We start from the raw sequence: 15,095 nt of genomic DNA on the forward strand, positions 1-15,095 counted from the left end.
TTTCACATGCGGAGCGGCCCTGTACACAGGCTGCAGTGTAGTTAAATGGAAGGGAAGGGCTTTGGACTGTTTACCGCGTGAAACGTAGAAAATGTTTAGTAAAATAAACTGTAATTATGCTTCATTCGGTTTTTGCGAGGCCTGCTTGCATTTTGTTTAAAATGAGGTGAGGTTTTTTTTTTTTTGGCTTTTGAGCAAATGTGCTTTCCAGAGTCAAACCTTTTACATGGATGTAAGTGGCTGAATTGTATTCTTCAATGGATATTAACTGTGTGTGTCTGAGTTAAGAGTTGATCATGCAAATGTGAATATGTTGAAAAAAATATTTTTACATTACCATCCACCATCAGGTATTATAGGTGTTAAATAGCTCTGTGGCTTTGGTCACATTAATGTATTTGTGTGTATAATACACACAATGTATTAAATGAAAGGTAGAAGCACAGTATAAAGACAGAAGAGTGTGATACCCATGCAACAGAAGGTTGGAAACGCCTGAGGGCCAGTGTGCATATCAAAAAATCAGATCTGAACAGAATAGACTGTATTCTTGGCCGGGACATGACAAAAGGGCATTCCTATATTTTGACATCATAGAACAAAGCGATCACGCCTTGCATCTCAGACGATTAAAGTAAAACGAGTGACACATGCGGCCATTTCCCGTCTCTAAAGGGTGAGACTTTTGGCAGAGGGATCCCTTTCACCATCCTCTCTCTGTGTCTTTCTCTCTCCCTCTCTCTTTCACTCTCTTCATTTCACGAGACGATAGATTCACGATGTGTCACGAAGATTCATTACCCTGAGCAGCCAGAGCACAGCCTGGGGATCAGGAACGGAACAGATTGGGACCAAAACCTATGACAGATTACAAAGATGCCACTCGTCCCTATCCACTAGCCAGCACCCGATGTCTGAGCCCACAGCGTTGAAGATGCAGCTGCCAAAAATACAGAGGGCTCGCCATCACTGGACTTCAGGTCACTTTAAACAGCAGCGCATCTACAAAGACCTTGTAAGAATTCTAATGTAATTTTAAACCTGCCACTACAAGGGGTCAGGTCGGGTTTTAAGTAAAACATTTCCATTCCTTGGATCGTATTAAGTACTGAATTTCATAATGGTTTTATTAGTCTAATTGTCAGATTTTAAAGACCTTGGCTGCAGAGTGGTTACTTTTTTCTTTAAAAGATGTTTTATATCCATTTTACAAGATCAGTCAGAGACATTAATTCACCATTATCTCCTTGAAATTTTTTTTTTTTTTCCAAAAAGAAATGATCATTAATTATCTTTTATAACCCATCTTGGCACTTAAGAAACACATTTAAAGCCCCCTTTCAACATTTTTGCATTGAAAAAATGTTTACATAAAATATATAGTCATGTTTCATATACGTGTATAAAAGTTTGCAAACAGATTTATCCCATGTAAAAAAAATGCTGTCAGAATGCTGTCAAATGCTGATGAAGCGGAGGTATATTATGGAGATGTAAAGTGAGGTGTAATGCTTTTGTATCCGGTGCCCTGCGTGGGGAGAGCTCTACCGAGTTCGCAGCTTGGAGGGATGGTAGTCGTGATGGCAAACAGCTGTTCCTCATTCGGCCTTGGCGCTTCTTAATTATTAGAACCACGGAGCCCCTGTGGCCGGCGTCCAGGACTGCCACCTGTTAGCTGTTTATTAAACCGGCGTATTCCCAAACCAACAGACTCAAGTCGTTTTCTCGCAAGTCTAGACATCTCCTCCATTGGCAGATACGCACGCTGACAGCAATTAGGGTATTAAGGGAAAGCAGATGAGTGTGCTGCTTGCTAAATTTAGCCCGCTCGCACGTTAATGAACACATTTATATGTTTCCAGAAAGGAACCGAACTGAAACGGAACGCGGACTTTGATTGACTGCGCCGTGGCTTTCATTCGCCACCCATTTCCTCTCTTTTATTATCGAAAACATGGATCTGGATTAAATCAAAGCATGATCCAGATTATACAATGGGCCTGATTCGGGGGGGGGGGGGGGGGGGGGGGGGGGGGGGGCAAAAACAGCCAGCTGTAAATGCAGAATATAAACTCAATTCTTACAGATGGTTATCATTCATACTTATCATACTCCTGCCACCATGTTCGGCTAACTTTACAGAGTTTGTAATTAGTAATTAGTGTGTGGAAATCATAAATATTGTTCATTTCATTCATTTTGACCATTCTAATTTGATCCTCTAGCTGCTGAGGGCTCACACTGCCGTATACTAAGCCACTTCTTGCTGCTCTACCATCCCGGCCTGTGAAGGTTCTTGAGCCAAAACAGTATCCTTGGTTACTGCTTTTATCTGGGTACCTGATGACTTACTGTGCGACATGTGTTCTCTTTTGCCCTTGGTCTGTAATATATCTGGGTATCTATTGGCAGAAATCCAGCAACATCAACATCTTCACCAAGGTTAAGCTTCTGTGGTGGGATCAAATGAATTTTTTCATTAGACTAATCAAATGAAATGTCTAGAAGTGTGATCAAGAATGCAGATAATCAAAGGGTATTTTGACAAAGGGTCATTGATTTCAGTCAGCAATGATCATTGGTGAGGAACACGCAGGGAAGACGAGCTGGAGATTGTGGTCTCTGTGGCGAGAGTTAACATTGTGTTTTCTTCTGAATTCAGCAACAAAACTCAAACCTAAGCACTGTCAGGAGACCTGAGTGATACTAAGCACCTTAGGTAAAAAGCTCTGCCCTTTCTAATCCCCCCCCCCCCACCCTGCCTGTCCACCTGCAGGCAAATCATATGCATTGCACCAAAGCCAATATCTCTCCCCATTGCCTGCCATGCTGTTTCTGTTGGCTAGAGAACACCAGGATTCTTCCAAGTATTGCTATCGGGCCATAGTTTTTAGGTTTTTTTCAAAGAAAATATTTTCTGAGCACAAATGGAGCCATTTCACCTTTGACAATATGGAAGACATGGAAAGTCATGCCTCAGATGCTACCTTTTAGAGCAGTGTCACACTTGTGTGCTGCACGAGGAGACGCCTGAAATGCTCAGGAGACAACTGAAAGACATTTCATGACTTCCCTGTCTCTATGTTCATGACGAAAAAATAAACAAAGGTTCAACTCCTGCTGACCCCAAACATTTTCACCTCCAGTGAAAAAAAGCGATGTTTATAGGAATTTCTGGCAGCAAACGCATTGCCCAGTGAAACCACAGAGTTCTGCATGGGCCTCTAGCCTTCCCCCTCTTAAAAATAGGCTTGACCTAACAAATTTGGCTTAGGATCCATGGGGTGCGTTGTGTTGCCCTCTGGCAAGAGAGAGAGTGACCCATGAAGTCTGTTTTACTTACCACATGTACATTGAAGACCAGGGACCAAGTCATAGTCTTTCTGCAGCATGTGTTGGTCTGTCCATGAATAAAAAAGCTCCATTTTACATATTTTTCAGTACATATATTCTCTTTAGAATATTCATTATGATGTAGTAAGAGGCAGCATGTGAACATGGAAAGTTATTTATTGGATTATTCCAATATACTATCAGACCTTTAGAAATGTATTGTCAAGAGTTACATGACTTCCTGCTGTCTTCAAGAGGCATTCAGTGGATACACTCACGCAGACACTGATTATTTCAGTTCTTTTGCAATGAGCTGGTTGAATGCTGAATGACAAAACCCTGCTGGAACCAGTTGTCAGAGCCTAAGGCTGGGACAACAGGGGACCCTTCTAAATAAACGGGCAACACTGAAGCGTGGGTGCATCTGCCTCCAATCTGATCAGATGTCGGGCGTGGTGAAAAACTGATCTCTGTGAACCAAACATCCGAAATTAATCAGCGTGCCTCAGTTTGGGCTGCCTGCTCATTTCAGCGGATATTGCACCCTAAATCTGGAGCGTGGTCTTCATTACACGATAAAGCTTGCAATCACGGCAAGCGATGTGGAACCTTTTATTCTAGACAAAAGGATCAAAATGTGTTATGAAGAAACCTTGTTTAACTGAGCTCAATTAAAAACGCAGACAGAAGTGCGGCAGAGGGGGAGAGGGCAGAAGGCACAGACAGCGAGGAGGCTATTTTTGATGATCAGCAAATTTACTTACTAACATATATTATCTGAAAACTTACTGACTGCAGTATTGCAATATATTGTGTTTAGGTTGATAGCTTGCAAAATGTAAACCAGCCTTTAAATAGTACCATGAATCACTTGCCTTCAAATTTAGAGAAGCTGTGTTTAAAGTATCCATATTTATGACATATAGCAGCATAATATGTTGTCGATTGAACTGCTGGTTAAAATGCACCATCATGTGTTGCCTGAATTCATCCCCAGGGTTGCACATGGTACCAAGATACAAATGCTGGCAGCAGCGTGCCTGGCACAGAAATGATTACCGGGAATAGAAGCGGGTTTTAATAACGTGTTCGAACGATGTGGGTATGTTATTAGACTAAATTACCTTCCAATAGGCCGTTTGGGTGGGCAGGGGTTGACCACCCATGAATGAATGCGTTAAAAAAGGAAGCGTGTTTATTCTGTAATCGAAGCGGTGCATTTTATAATGATAAATTATAACCGTGCCGTGCAGCTCCAGCCTCTGAACAAACACAGACAAATCTGACTGGCACAGCGAGGCCGACTGAGCTTTACTCTGTAATTTGGGCCCACGCTCAGCTGCCATCCCCCTTGTAAAATAGTTTATATTCAAAGAGGGTGATGCTGACCTAGCAATAAACCAGCCTGGTATGGATTAGCTGGAGAAATGGCATCTGTGATCTGTCGGTTCTTCAGACATTGCACGTCAGTGTGTGTAGGCTTCCGATCAATGTAAAGTTAAGAGTCATTGACTGCAAGCCTGGTTCTTGCAGCTTGGATATTGATGTCAACACAATTATTGTTATTATTAAATTGTTTGGCAGATGCTCTTATAGGCAGGGAGACCAGCAAGCCCCCCATGGCAAGATACGAGCTGTGCAGGTCATAGCAGCTGCAGGAACAAGGGCAAAAGTACAAAAGATTAACACTCCAGTGATAATAATGTAAAATGCATCACACGTGCAGCATCAGTTTTTTTTTTTTTTTTTTGCGTATAGTACTAAATACTTTCAATTCACACACCCCTTCTTTAAAAGCTCTGCTCGCCAAGAGAGGCTTCAGGGTTTGGGAGTGTGCTCCTCTCAGTGTTGTAGGAGGTGGTCAGCTGTGAGGTAATGCCACCAAATAGGCATTCTGGGAGTAGATAGTTCCTCCAATTCCAGGAACGTTTGCAGATTGCAGGGGAGGGTTTCTGTCACCCACCACCCCAGCCCACCTCCCCCCGCTTCCCCGACCACCCCCCACCCTCCCCTGTTTGAGCTCTGATTGTAAGTGGCAGTTTAATGAGACCCTTTCCTCACAGGCCAAGCTCTTGCACAGGAGGTTATTTGAGTGTTTTCATGAGGCCTGCGGTTTGTCCCCTCCCATTTAGATTACAATCCACAAAAATTTAGGTCACACCATGGTGAAGCCTCAGCCCTCTGACGAAGAGAACTTGCCTCTAATTTCGCCTCTGTAGTCCTGCATCCTGCCTGTAAGGGCACCTTTCTGGAAATACTTATGTTTGATATTAGACAAAAAGGATATGGCGGGAAACTTTCACTCTGTTTGTGACCTAGAATTACATGCCACACACTAGAATGAACTGTTTGTTAAGGGTACAGCTGCAACAAGGTTGCAAGCTGAAATCTCTGCTTAGCTTAGAGAGGAAAGTGAGCACCAGAGTAACAGTAACCAGACCATTACAAGTGCACAGGTGCCAAAGGCACCATTGCTCTTACAATCACCTGTAAATTTGGACACAATGATTTTCTCCACCTTTTCTGTTTGATCTCATAGGCCTTCAGGAAAATGTAAATGTACTATCCAAAGTCTCCTTTTTGTCTTATTTTAAGTAATGGATTTAGGCATATGCAAAACAATTCTCAAAATTTTCTCAATTTCTTACACAACAGTTTTTGCTGAGCTAAGGAGAGTAAATAAAAAAAAAAAAACTCATTCACATTTACTTAAATTCATTACCCAGAGTTAAGGACAAAGGAAATGGCAGTTAGACTGAATCTGGGCCTCTGGTGTTCTGCAATGTTAAGAGTTTTCAACAAACATAAAACTTAGTACATTGTTCAGGCTGCCCTCCAGCCCCTTCACCCCACCCCTGAGTCTTTACGGACACTGATGATTCTCCCAGGCTGAAGTCACTCCTAGAGAGTAATTGTGCCATCACCGGTGGCCAGATTGTAGTCATACCTGGGCGTATTTGCTCAACAAGCCCCCGATGACAGAAGGGACACAGCGAGCAGGCCAGATCCTGGAACAATAGGCCCATGCAGCTCCCGTTGCCGTGGCTGCGGGGCTGGGAACCTGCGACGGAGCGGCATTAGTAAGGTGATGCTGTGGCGGGAGCTCCAACTGGGTCAGCGGCCAGGAGCACCACCCGACCAAACAGAGCCCCCACCTCAGGGAAACAACCATACCCCTCTCTCCTCTCGCTGGTGCCATCATACTCCTGTCCCCACCAGCTGGCTCCTGCAATATACCTCTCTGTTTCTGTCTCATCTAGATTAGCTGGCAGTTAGCATTGCATACTACTGATTACTGACAGAACATATTTATCCAGCTCAGTTCTTCTTATAAAATTGAGGTAAAAAAGATCACCCTAGAGGTTTAAGTGGTGTATGCCATACCATAGTTGATCACATGACTTTTTTTCACTTCATGGGCAGAATACTCAGTCATTCTGCTGTGAAAGAGAAGAAACAAAGGAAACATGTACACTCAAATAGTTAGTAAACAACAAAATAAGAACAGTGCCTGAAGAGTCATGACAGATTAACTATATTGATAAACAGTACATTGCTATGTGCTGTGATGGCCACCCTCCTGTAGAGGAGAAAAGGCGTTAGTGGTCATGTCAGTTGTTCACACAGCAGGGACCTGCCGGTTTTGAAAACCGAGCCTTTCTTGTTATTCAGTGAGGTCTTCTAATCCCCTGGTTTCACAGGGGAAAAGACACCAAATCTGATTCTGTGTCAGCCGGAGGATTTCCCTCTTTAATTAATTCAGGATTTGTAGGGAGCGCAGAGGTCAGCCATGAATGGAGATGCAGAGCTGATTTTCTCATGAAAACCTGGACCTGTTATGCCCCAGCAGTAGGTGTGTGTGTGTGTGTTTGTCTGTGTGTGTGTGTGAGTGTGTGTGTGTGTGTGTGTGTGTGCGTGTGTGAGAAAGTGAAAGTAACCTCAGGACAGTCAATAGGTTAAGTCATTGTTTCTCTAGTGAGAACATACAGTATCATTACTATCTAAAGTCAGGTGGCTACCATTAAGTTTGCGCATGCATTCTGTTCTGTGTGCATGCATGCTTTTCATCCATGTAAATCCTTTAATGTAACTTACCTTAAGAAATCTTATGTTTGGAGAAGGAGCTTGCAGGTGTTTTACATGATGCTACTACAATCGCGGTCATTCAGAGCTTACGTTGCAGAAACACTGACTTGGCTCCAGTTTTTTCTCCGCTAGCTCTGGAACCAAGATCATGTGTTTGGTCTCAGCCTTATGGGAAACAGCTGAGGGTGATTTTATTTTTTTACAGTTCTGGAAGGCTTTTTTTGTCTCACCTCCTCTCATCACCTGTAAGACATCTGGGATTTTGAAAGTGAGGTATTTACAAAGTTCAGCCACTAATAGTGAAACCTTGGCATCAGCACAAGCACTCGAAGCACACGCTCCACAGTACATCTGGTTTCCCAGCTTTACAAATGAACTAGACCGCTGTGCCATCATGGAGAAGAGTCACAGGCAATCATAGAAAGACTTTTTTTATGACATATGTGAGGAAATGGGAGTCACCAACTTATGTTGAATCCCTTGCTTTTGCGCCTTCGATATGCCCACTGTGAAGTGTATTTTTATTCCTGTGACCATGCGGTTGCGGTGTGGGAAGGGTTACAGATTCGCTTCACTGTCGACTGCATCCTTCTCTTCTGGCAGCGCAGACCGTGGGGCCCTTCCTCAGCCCTGTCCCGTAATTGGTGGGCAGTAAATCACACCAACCCGGGGCCAAGAAGGAAATTGAAATCCCGCCAAAGGTCAGGGGTCAGGTAAAAAGAGGAGGCAGTTTTCGGATGAGGGAAAGGAGAGCATGTCGGACAATAGGGGATATGAGAAATTTGTCTTTTACCGAGGAGCGCACGACGTGCCAGTGCCTCATTTCAAAGGGACGCGGGCCGGAGCAGTTGGCTGTGAACACCCCCTGTGACTCAAAGCAAGATTTGATTTAGGAAGGAGTGAAATTAAACAGAAGGCTGCACTGCTTCAGTCTGGCCAGGTGTTAGGTTTGAAATAAGACTTTAATGACAATTGACCCAATTTCTTGCCATGATTTCCCTTCTTTATCTGCAGGTAGGCTTAGGACAGGCAGTCACTTTCATACCTTGCTACGAAGGCACATTTTTATGGTGCAATATAAACACTCCTTCTGATCTTTGCTGAACATATATTTACATCACAACCAGATGACAGTGTAGGAGGACTTATCTACTTCAGTGTATTTAAGTACCATATGCCCAGGAAACAAGGCTCTGATAGAGGTTCACTGCTCCCATCAGGACCAGACGTGACCTGGAGGAGACCGCCTTCTGCCCACTCTTGAGACACAGAAAGGGGGATACGCTCCCGCGTATCCTGGCCTCTCCACAGCACATTCTCTTTAATTAGTTCCTGTTTATCTAACTGAGCTCTTGCTCACTTCCTGGACACATCAGAAGCTGGAGCCGAGGAGCAAAGGGCAAAGCTATCAACAGCACAAGCTAAATAACCAGGCCAGCACCAGAGAGCAGCGTTGGAGATTATAGGGTGGGCGTCAGTGGGGCATGACCAACATGCAAGGGTTCAGTTGCTTCATTAATCCTGTCATCTTCTGAACAGAGAGCAGTTCACTTCTATTTATAAGTGTTCTAAGTGAATGTTTTACTGCACAGTGGGAAAGCTTCATTTTCTCTAGAATGTAAGCAGCAGAGTATTAATAACGTACATTAAAAGGACTGCATATAGTTCCTGCAGAAAGGGTGATGCATAAGACACACATGACTGTCTCCTGTGGTCAAAGACCTGCTTTTCTGTCTGATATCTTAAAATCTCATTGTGGAAATAGTGGGGGTTTCTTCTGTTTTCTCTCTTTGTGACATGTGTCTTGGAGACTAAAGTAATAGAGGCAAATGTCAGGATGCATAGTCCTGTGTAACTACTGACCACGTGTAGAACTTTTACCGGAAAGAGAGAGACTAAAAGCGTACTTTCTATTTTCACATAATTGCTGCTTCAGCACCCCTGTAGGTTCAACCGAGACAAACCTTCAAGCATTTGGCGTGAAAGGAGGAACCCGTCCAACTCAAAGTGTTAATCTTGACACACTGCGAATGGTACTCTCAGCAGAGCTGCATGGATCACCTATTAAGGGAAACTTTTCGGGCGATTGCGGGAAGTATTAAAAAAATATGGCAACACAAATATACACAGCAAGCACATAAAGTTTCCTGAAGTGCAGCGGCTGGAGGGGAGGGTGGGTGAGCCCACTAAATCACCGCTTTCCGGCGTTTCCGTCTCAGGGACGCTCGGGTCAGCGCGCCTCGGACGTCTGCGCATATCGATATTCAAGAGGGACTCCCTGTCATCGTTCCCTGCGCTTCAGGTGTTTTCGTCTGTCGCCCTGCTCTGCCATTTCCCATGAAGCCCCTGTCAGCCCCCCGGCTGATTAATACGACACCAGGCCCTGTGTAAGCTCTCCAGCGTCTGGAGACAACGGCCCGGAACAATAACTCACTTTAAATGAGCATCGTATTATTGCCCTTTCCAGCGCTCTCAGTCGTCAGAGCTATGTCTCCTCTGCCCCTTGCCAGCCCCGCCGATTTCAGCGGGTGCCAGCGTGGTGACATTTCTCATACTTACACAAGTCAGCCACCAAAAATCTTGGCGCTGCATTCAGGCATTTAAGGCCCATACCAATGTCAATAGTGTCTGTCCACAGATCCAAGTTAGCTACTCAATGAAAAAAAAAATCAAAAATTTACATTTTCATTCATGCTCTCTGAAAACATTCACATTTTTCCTTGTCAACACAGCTATTTTGAATTGAATGATTACATTGATAGATTAGCAGGTACTATTGTGAGAACTGTAAGTGACTCTAGAACCTATGTATCAGTGTTTACAATATGCGGCAGTACCTACACTATGGCGAATGTTGGATTTTATGGGATAAGTAAACTCTTGTCTTGGTATTTAAGTCCCACAATGTTATACAGACTGCAGAATAAAATCAACATTTGCCCTTAACTTTGATTTACAAATAAAGGCAAGCACAGGCTGTTCCTGCTTTTACCACGCAACGTGTTCCTGAGAACTCTGTCGTATTCTGAATTGTCAGGAATTTAATCCTATTTTTCCACAGACACAGTGTTGTAAGAAGGGGTTACATTCCTTAAGGCGGGCTAGAAATCAAACTTTTCACAAAAACAGACTAGATAAATATGGAATTAAGTCAAATAGGAAATTATTACTGTGCAAATATTTGTGTAGTTAAAAATAATTACACATGAACTACGTTACAAATGTTCAGTATGATGATGCAATCACCGTATGGAGGACTTTAAGGACATGAAGAGCAGTGAGATGCAGATCACAGTCTTATGCCACTTTGTGTATTCACAGACTGTGTGGGACAGCGCCAACACACTGAAAGGATGAATTAAATAAATCACATTCACAGGTTTGCTGAGTGATAACAACAAACTAATTCAAGAAAAATAACACAACAAACTAAAGGTACCACTCCTGATTGAGGAAAAAACCTGTTGCCTCTTAAGACTTGTAGCTTCTTTTGCTGACTTGTTTTCCTGCTCTTGATCTCACCGTCCAACCTCTCTCACAAATAAGTATTTCGTGTTGTAAAACAAGTAAAAGGAGCATTTTTATTGTAAACACAGACCAGCATAACTGGGACCATCATGAAACAGGGTTTGCCTGTACTGCCTTTTTAAAAATGAGCAAATCATTTTGCTGATTTGTCAAAAAAAAATGTAATTGTTAGTCAGAGCTCTGCTCTGTTAAAATGAACTCTGCTTCAGAACTTAACTGACGCTCTTTGATCTTATAAATAATTCACCCTATTCCTATTTTAGAATCATAAGCACTTTTTAAAAATGATTATTTTATATAATATTTAGGCTAGCTCGCTGTAGTTCATCAATAAAACCCATTGAAATAAAGCATGATAGGGTATCAAAGTGATATTGCACAGCTGCATATTTGTATTTTCCCTCCCTTAAGAGCAGGAATGCACTCTGTGGAGTAATTGGGAGATAACATCAGCCGGACAGATTGAGGTGTTGAGAGGCATGCTACCTGTAGATGAAGCTTGAATTATAATCATTCATGCAGCCAAGTGCAACCTGAGCAGAGAGAGTGAGATAGAAGGAAAGAAAGAAAGAGACTGAGAGAGAGTGAGAAAAATATTGCCTAGAACAATCCCTCTGCTCCTCATGCTGTCCTTCTCTTCTATTTGTCAGACGCTATGCCCCATGGGAGGTTTCTCAATCAGCCTGCTCTTGACCCAGTTGTTCATGGCACAGTGAGATTCTATAGCGCTCTGCATGTAGTGTACAGATGTTCCATTTCTCAAGGGACACACTGTACTTCACGTTTGTTGACACTCGTGGCTCTTGATGATGGGTGCAAAGTTGAATTCTTTGCAAGTTTCGATGACCACGGGGGCCCTGCAACCCTGGAAAGCATTCAAACAAACATCCGAATGTGAACTGCAGCTCATTTTCAGAGAGGAGCAGATCCATTGGAAGGACATTGTGCAGAACAGCATCAGCTTCTTTGCCGGCAGTAACTCTCCGCAAGCGAGTTCTTGTCAAAGCATAACGCTTGATTTTGTTGTGCTCAGCGCTCATCCGTGTTACAGTAGTCGTACTGAGGCAGCTCTCTACTCTTGGCAGGGATGAAAACCATTATTCCAGGAAGACGGGATGCAGCTGGATGAATCACATCTGCCCTCACAGAGCTGCTGTTCAAGGGAAGAACATGCTGAGTCAGATATATCATTAGATTTTTTCTGACTCTTTTAAGTGTAAGATGGCATATTTTAATTTATGGTTTCATGAGGAGTAATATAAAAGTCCATTATATTACATTATATTACATTGTGTGTCTGTTTATGTTATATAATGTATAATTATCTGTCTGTAAATATTTTTTCTTTTCTGAATTTTCTTTGGATGAGCTGGGGGAGGGGGGGGTGGGGTGGGGGGCGGTGGGCGATACAAATAATTGCTATGCCACACCATAGGTGAAACATACAGGCAAACATTTCTGAGTGATTTCAGTGTACCCCCCCCTTTCAGTGCAAATGAAATTACTATCAATCATGGCAAGAAGAAATATAATTGCAACCAGTTTTATATATACATATGTGTGTGTGTGTGTGTGTGTGTTTGTGTGTGTGTATGCAGAATGTTCTCTCCCTGTACATTTTCATCAACCTCTGCATATAACATGCACGGCCTGAGTGGCAGTTTTCCTTAAAGCTAAAGAGAGATCATCTCTCCTTCCTGAGGCATATCATCATGTCAGTCCTATTCTGTAAAGATGACCAGAAACATTGAATTCAATCTTTGTTGTGTACAGGTCATAGTCGTCTACTGTCAGCCTCTGTCACACCTGCCCACCTTTATTTCAAATGCCAAAATCAGGAAGCAGATAGACTCCTTGGTATATCCCATGTGTCACCAAGATTACCAACTATTTATAAACACACTTAAATTAGGCAACCTTCATTTTTTTTTCTGGACATGGAAATATACAAGAGAATAAATCTGGAAAATGACCAGAAGGGAAACACAAGGGACTTCTTAAACATCGTTTTACAGCCCAGCTGAAACCATGCACACTTCCTTCTTTAAACTGGATGTGTACGGGGCCCAAGAGAGAATACCTTGTTCATGCTCAAAAAAGGGGAACATGTAAAAAAAATCTAACAACTACTCACCACTCAACATGGCCTATACTGCCTCTATCGGCCTGGTTCCTGTGATCCTATTTCTGTTACCACTCCTGACTGGTGCCAACAGCTCCCATTCCCACAACTCTGCCTGTATTGGTCAGCCAGTAACATCCACTCTCCTTTATGTGCCTCTGTAAATTGATGAATAGAAGGGAAATGTCAGATTAACTCTGGGTTGCCCTACTCACTCATTCCGTTGAGAATCTAGTGCATCGGAACTGTATTCACATTTTGCCTTTCAAACAGCAATATAGCCTCAGCCTGATTTCATTGGATGCTGTGAAGGTTATTTTCTTTACCTTTGGTGTGCCAGAATTGGCTCGCCTGCGGTCACCAAATTACGTAGAAATTCGTATATGAAAACAAACGTGATAATTGATATATTAGTTGATGTCAAGAAGCAGAATCTTAATGCCGAAAAAAATAAACGTCTGTGTCAGAGATACCGCAGCAGGGAGGTTTCGTTCGTTGCTCTGTTCTACCGCCGTGCCTCTGCCAGTGAGCTCGCAAAAGCGGTAGCTGTCGAAGTGCCATTAGGTTTGTTTTCTGCAATTCAGCAGAACTAGTTTGCCGTTGTCTGCGAGTGAGGACTTGCAAGCTGTAAACACATTTCCTGCGAGCGCTGAAGGCTCGCGGCTCCCTCCGTCCCTTCCCCTCTGCTGAACACACCGCTGTCTCACAGTCGGCGCGTTCATTAGCACATTTCTAATGAACTTCATGAATTAAAGTTATGGTGTTTTTTTTCCCTCTGTGTTATTTTTAAGATAATTTCATTTCCTGTTATTGATACACCGAGCCAAGTGCTAATTGAGTGCAGGCTCGGTCACGGTGGACAGGGGGGCGGGAGGCAGCAATGTTCTGGTCTCCTTCCCAGTTGTCTTCTCAAATGCACCTCTGTGGTCACGTGGCCTTCCATATCAGGTCTGTCGTGAAGGTCTTCTTTGACATGAGTTCAGCACTGAAAAAGCTGATGTCATCTGACAGTGGTTCTGATGCACATCAGAGGAGACAACTTTTTGTGGTGTGTTAATTCAGATGTTATAATGATTGGACTGTGTGTGTGTGCGTGTGCCCATGCACCTTACCTTGTCTTATTATTTCTTTGATAAGATTGCTATCCCAGGCATTGTATAGTGCTTAACCACTCCACCATACATGCGAAAAGGAGTTTTTGGAAGCAGTTTAGACAGAAGTATCTCCCCAAGGGTACAACAAAAGAGCCCTACCTCAGATTCATATCCACACATACCCCTTTTCCACCAAGACAGTTTGAGGGCCAGGTCAGAGCCGGTGCCTAATCTCGAACCAGTTCTTCACATTTTGACAGACAAAGAACTGGCTCTCAGCCAGGAAAACTAGCTTGAGAGCGGCACCAACACTTTGCTGGTCTAGAACCAAGACCCGTTTACATCAGGGGCTGGGGGCGGGATTATTGTGACTAACAAGCTGTTTAGCGAGCTACTAATTTCTCACATCAATGTTACGAACGTCACATTGATAGCTAGCTAGCTGTTGGGCAGCTAACATTATCCACGCAAGTATAGCCACTAATTTCTCACTTCAATGTTCGACGTTTGTAACATTGATGTGAGAAATTAGTAGCTATGCTTGCTTGGGTAATGTTAGCTGACCAAGAGCTAGCTAACCAGGTACCGTAACCTTGGTAACAGTAGCTTTGTTTTTTAAAGCACTGTTCTCTTGTTTTTGTTGTTGTTTATAGAGTTATAAATATATAAGTTATATAGTTACGTTATAGAGAACGTAATTGCTGTCCATAGCAATCACGACGAGAAGCACAAATTGTTGGACCAGTCGTGTTTGGATGCTAATGTTGGCTCACAAAGCCAGGAGCAACACTTGTAAAGAGACGATGTAGCCCGCCATTGTTGTTGTTGTGCTTGGCGCTAGCAGGAAAGCGGAGATGTATACAGACATATACAGTGACGTAAAGACGTGGCTCTATGGTGGCTCTCTAGCCCGTGGAAAAGCAAACCCGTTC

This window comes from Megalops cyprinoides, chromosome 6 (assembly GCF_013368585.1).
Source record: "Megalops cyprinoides isolate fMegCyp1 chromosome 6, fMegCyp1.pri, whole genome shotgun sequence".
Classification (NCBI taxonomy): Eukaryota; Metazoa; Chordata; class Actinopteri; order Elopiformes; family Megalopidae; genus Megalops; species Megalops cyprinoides.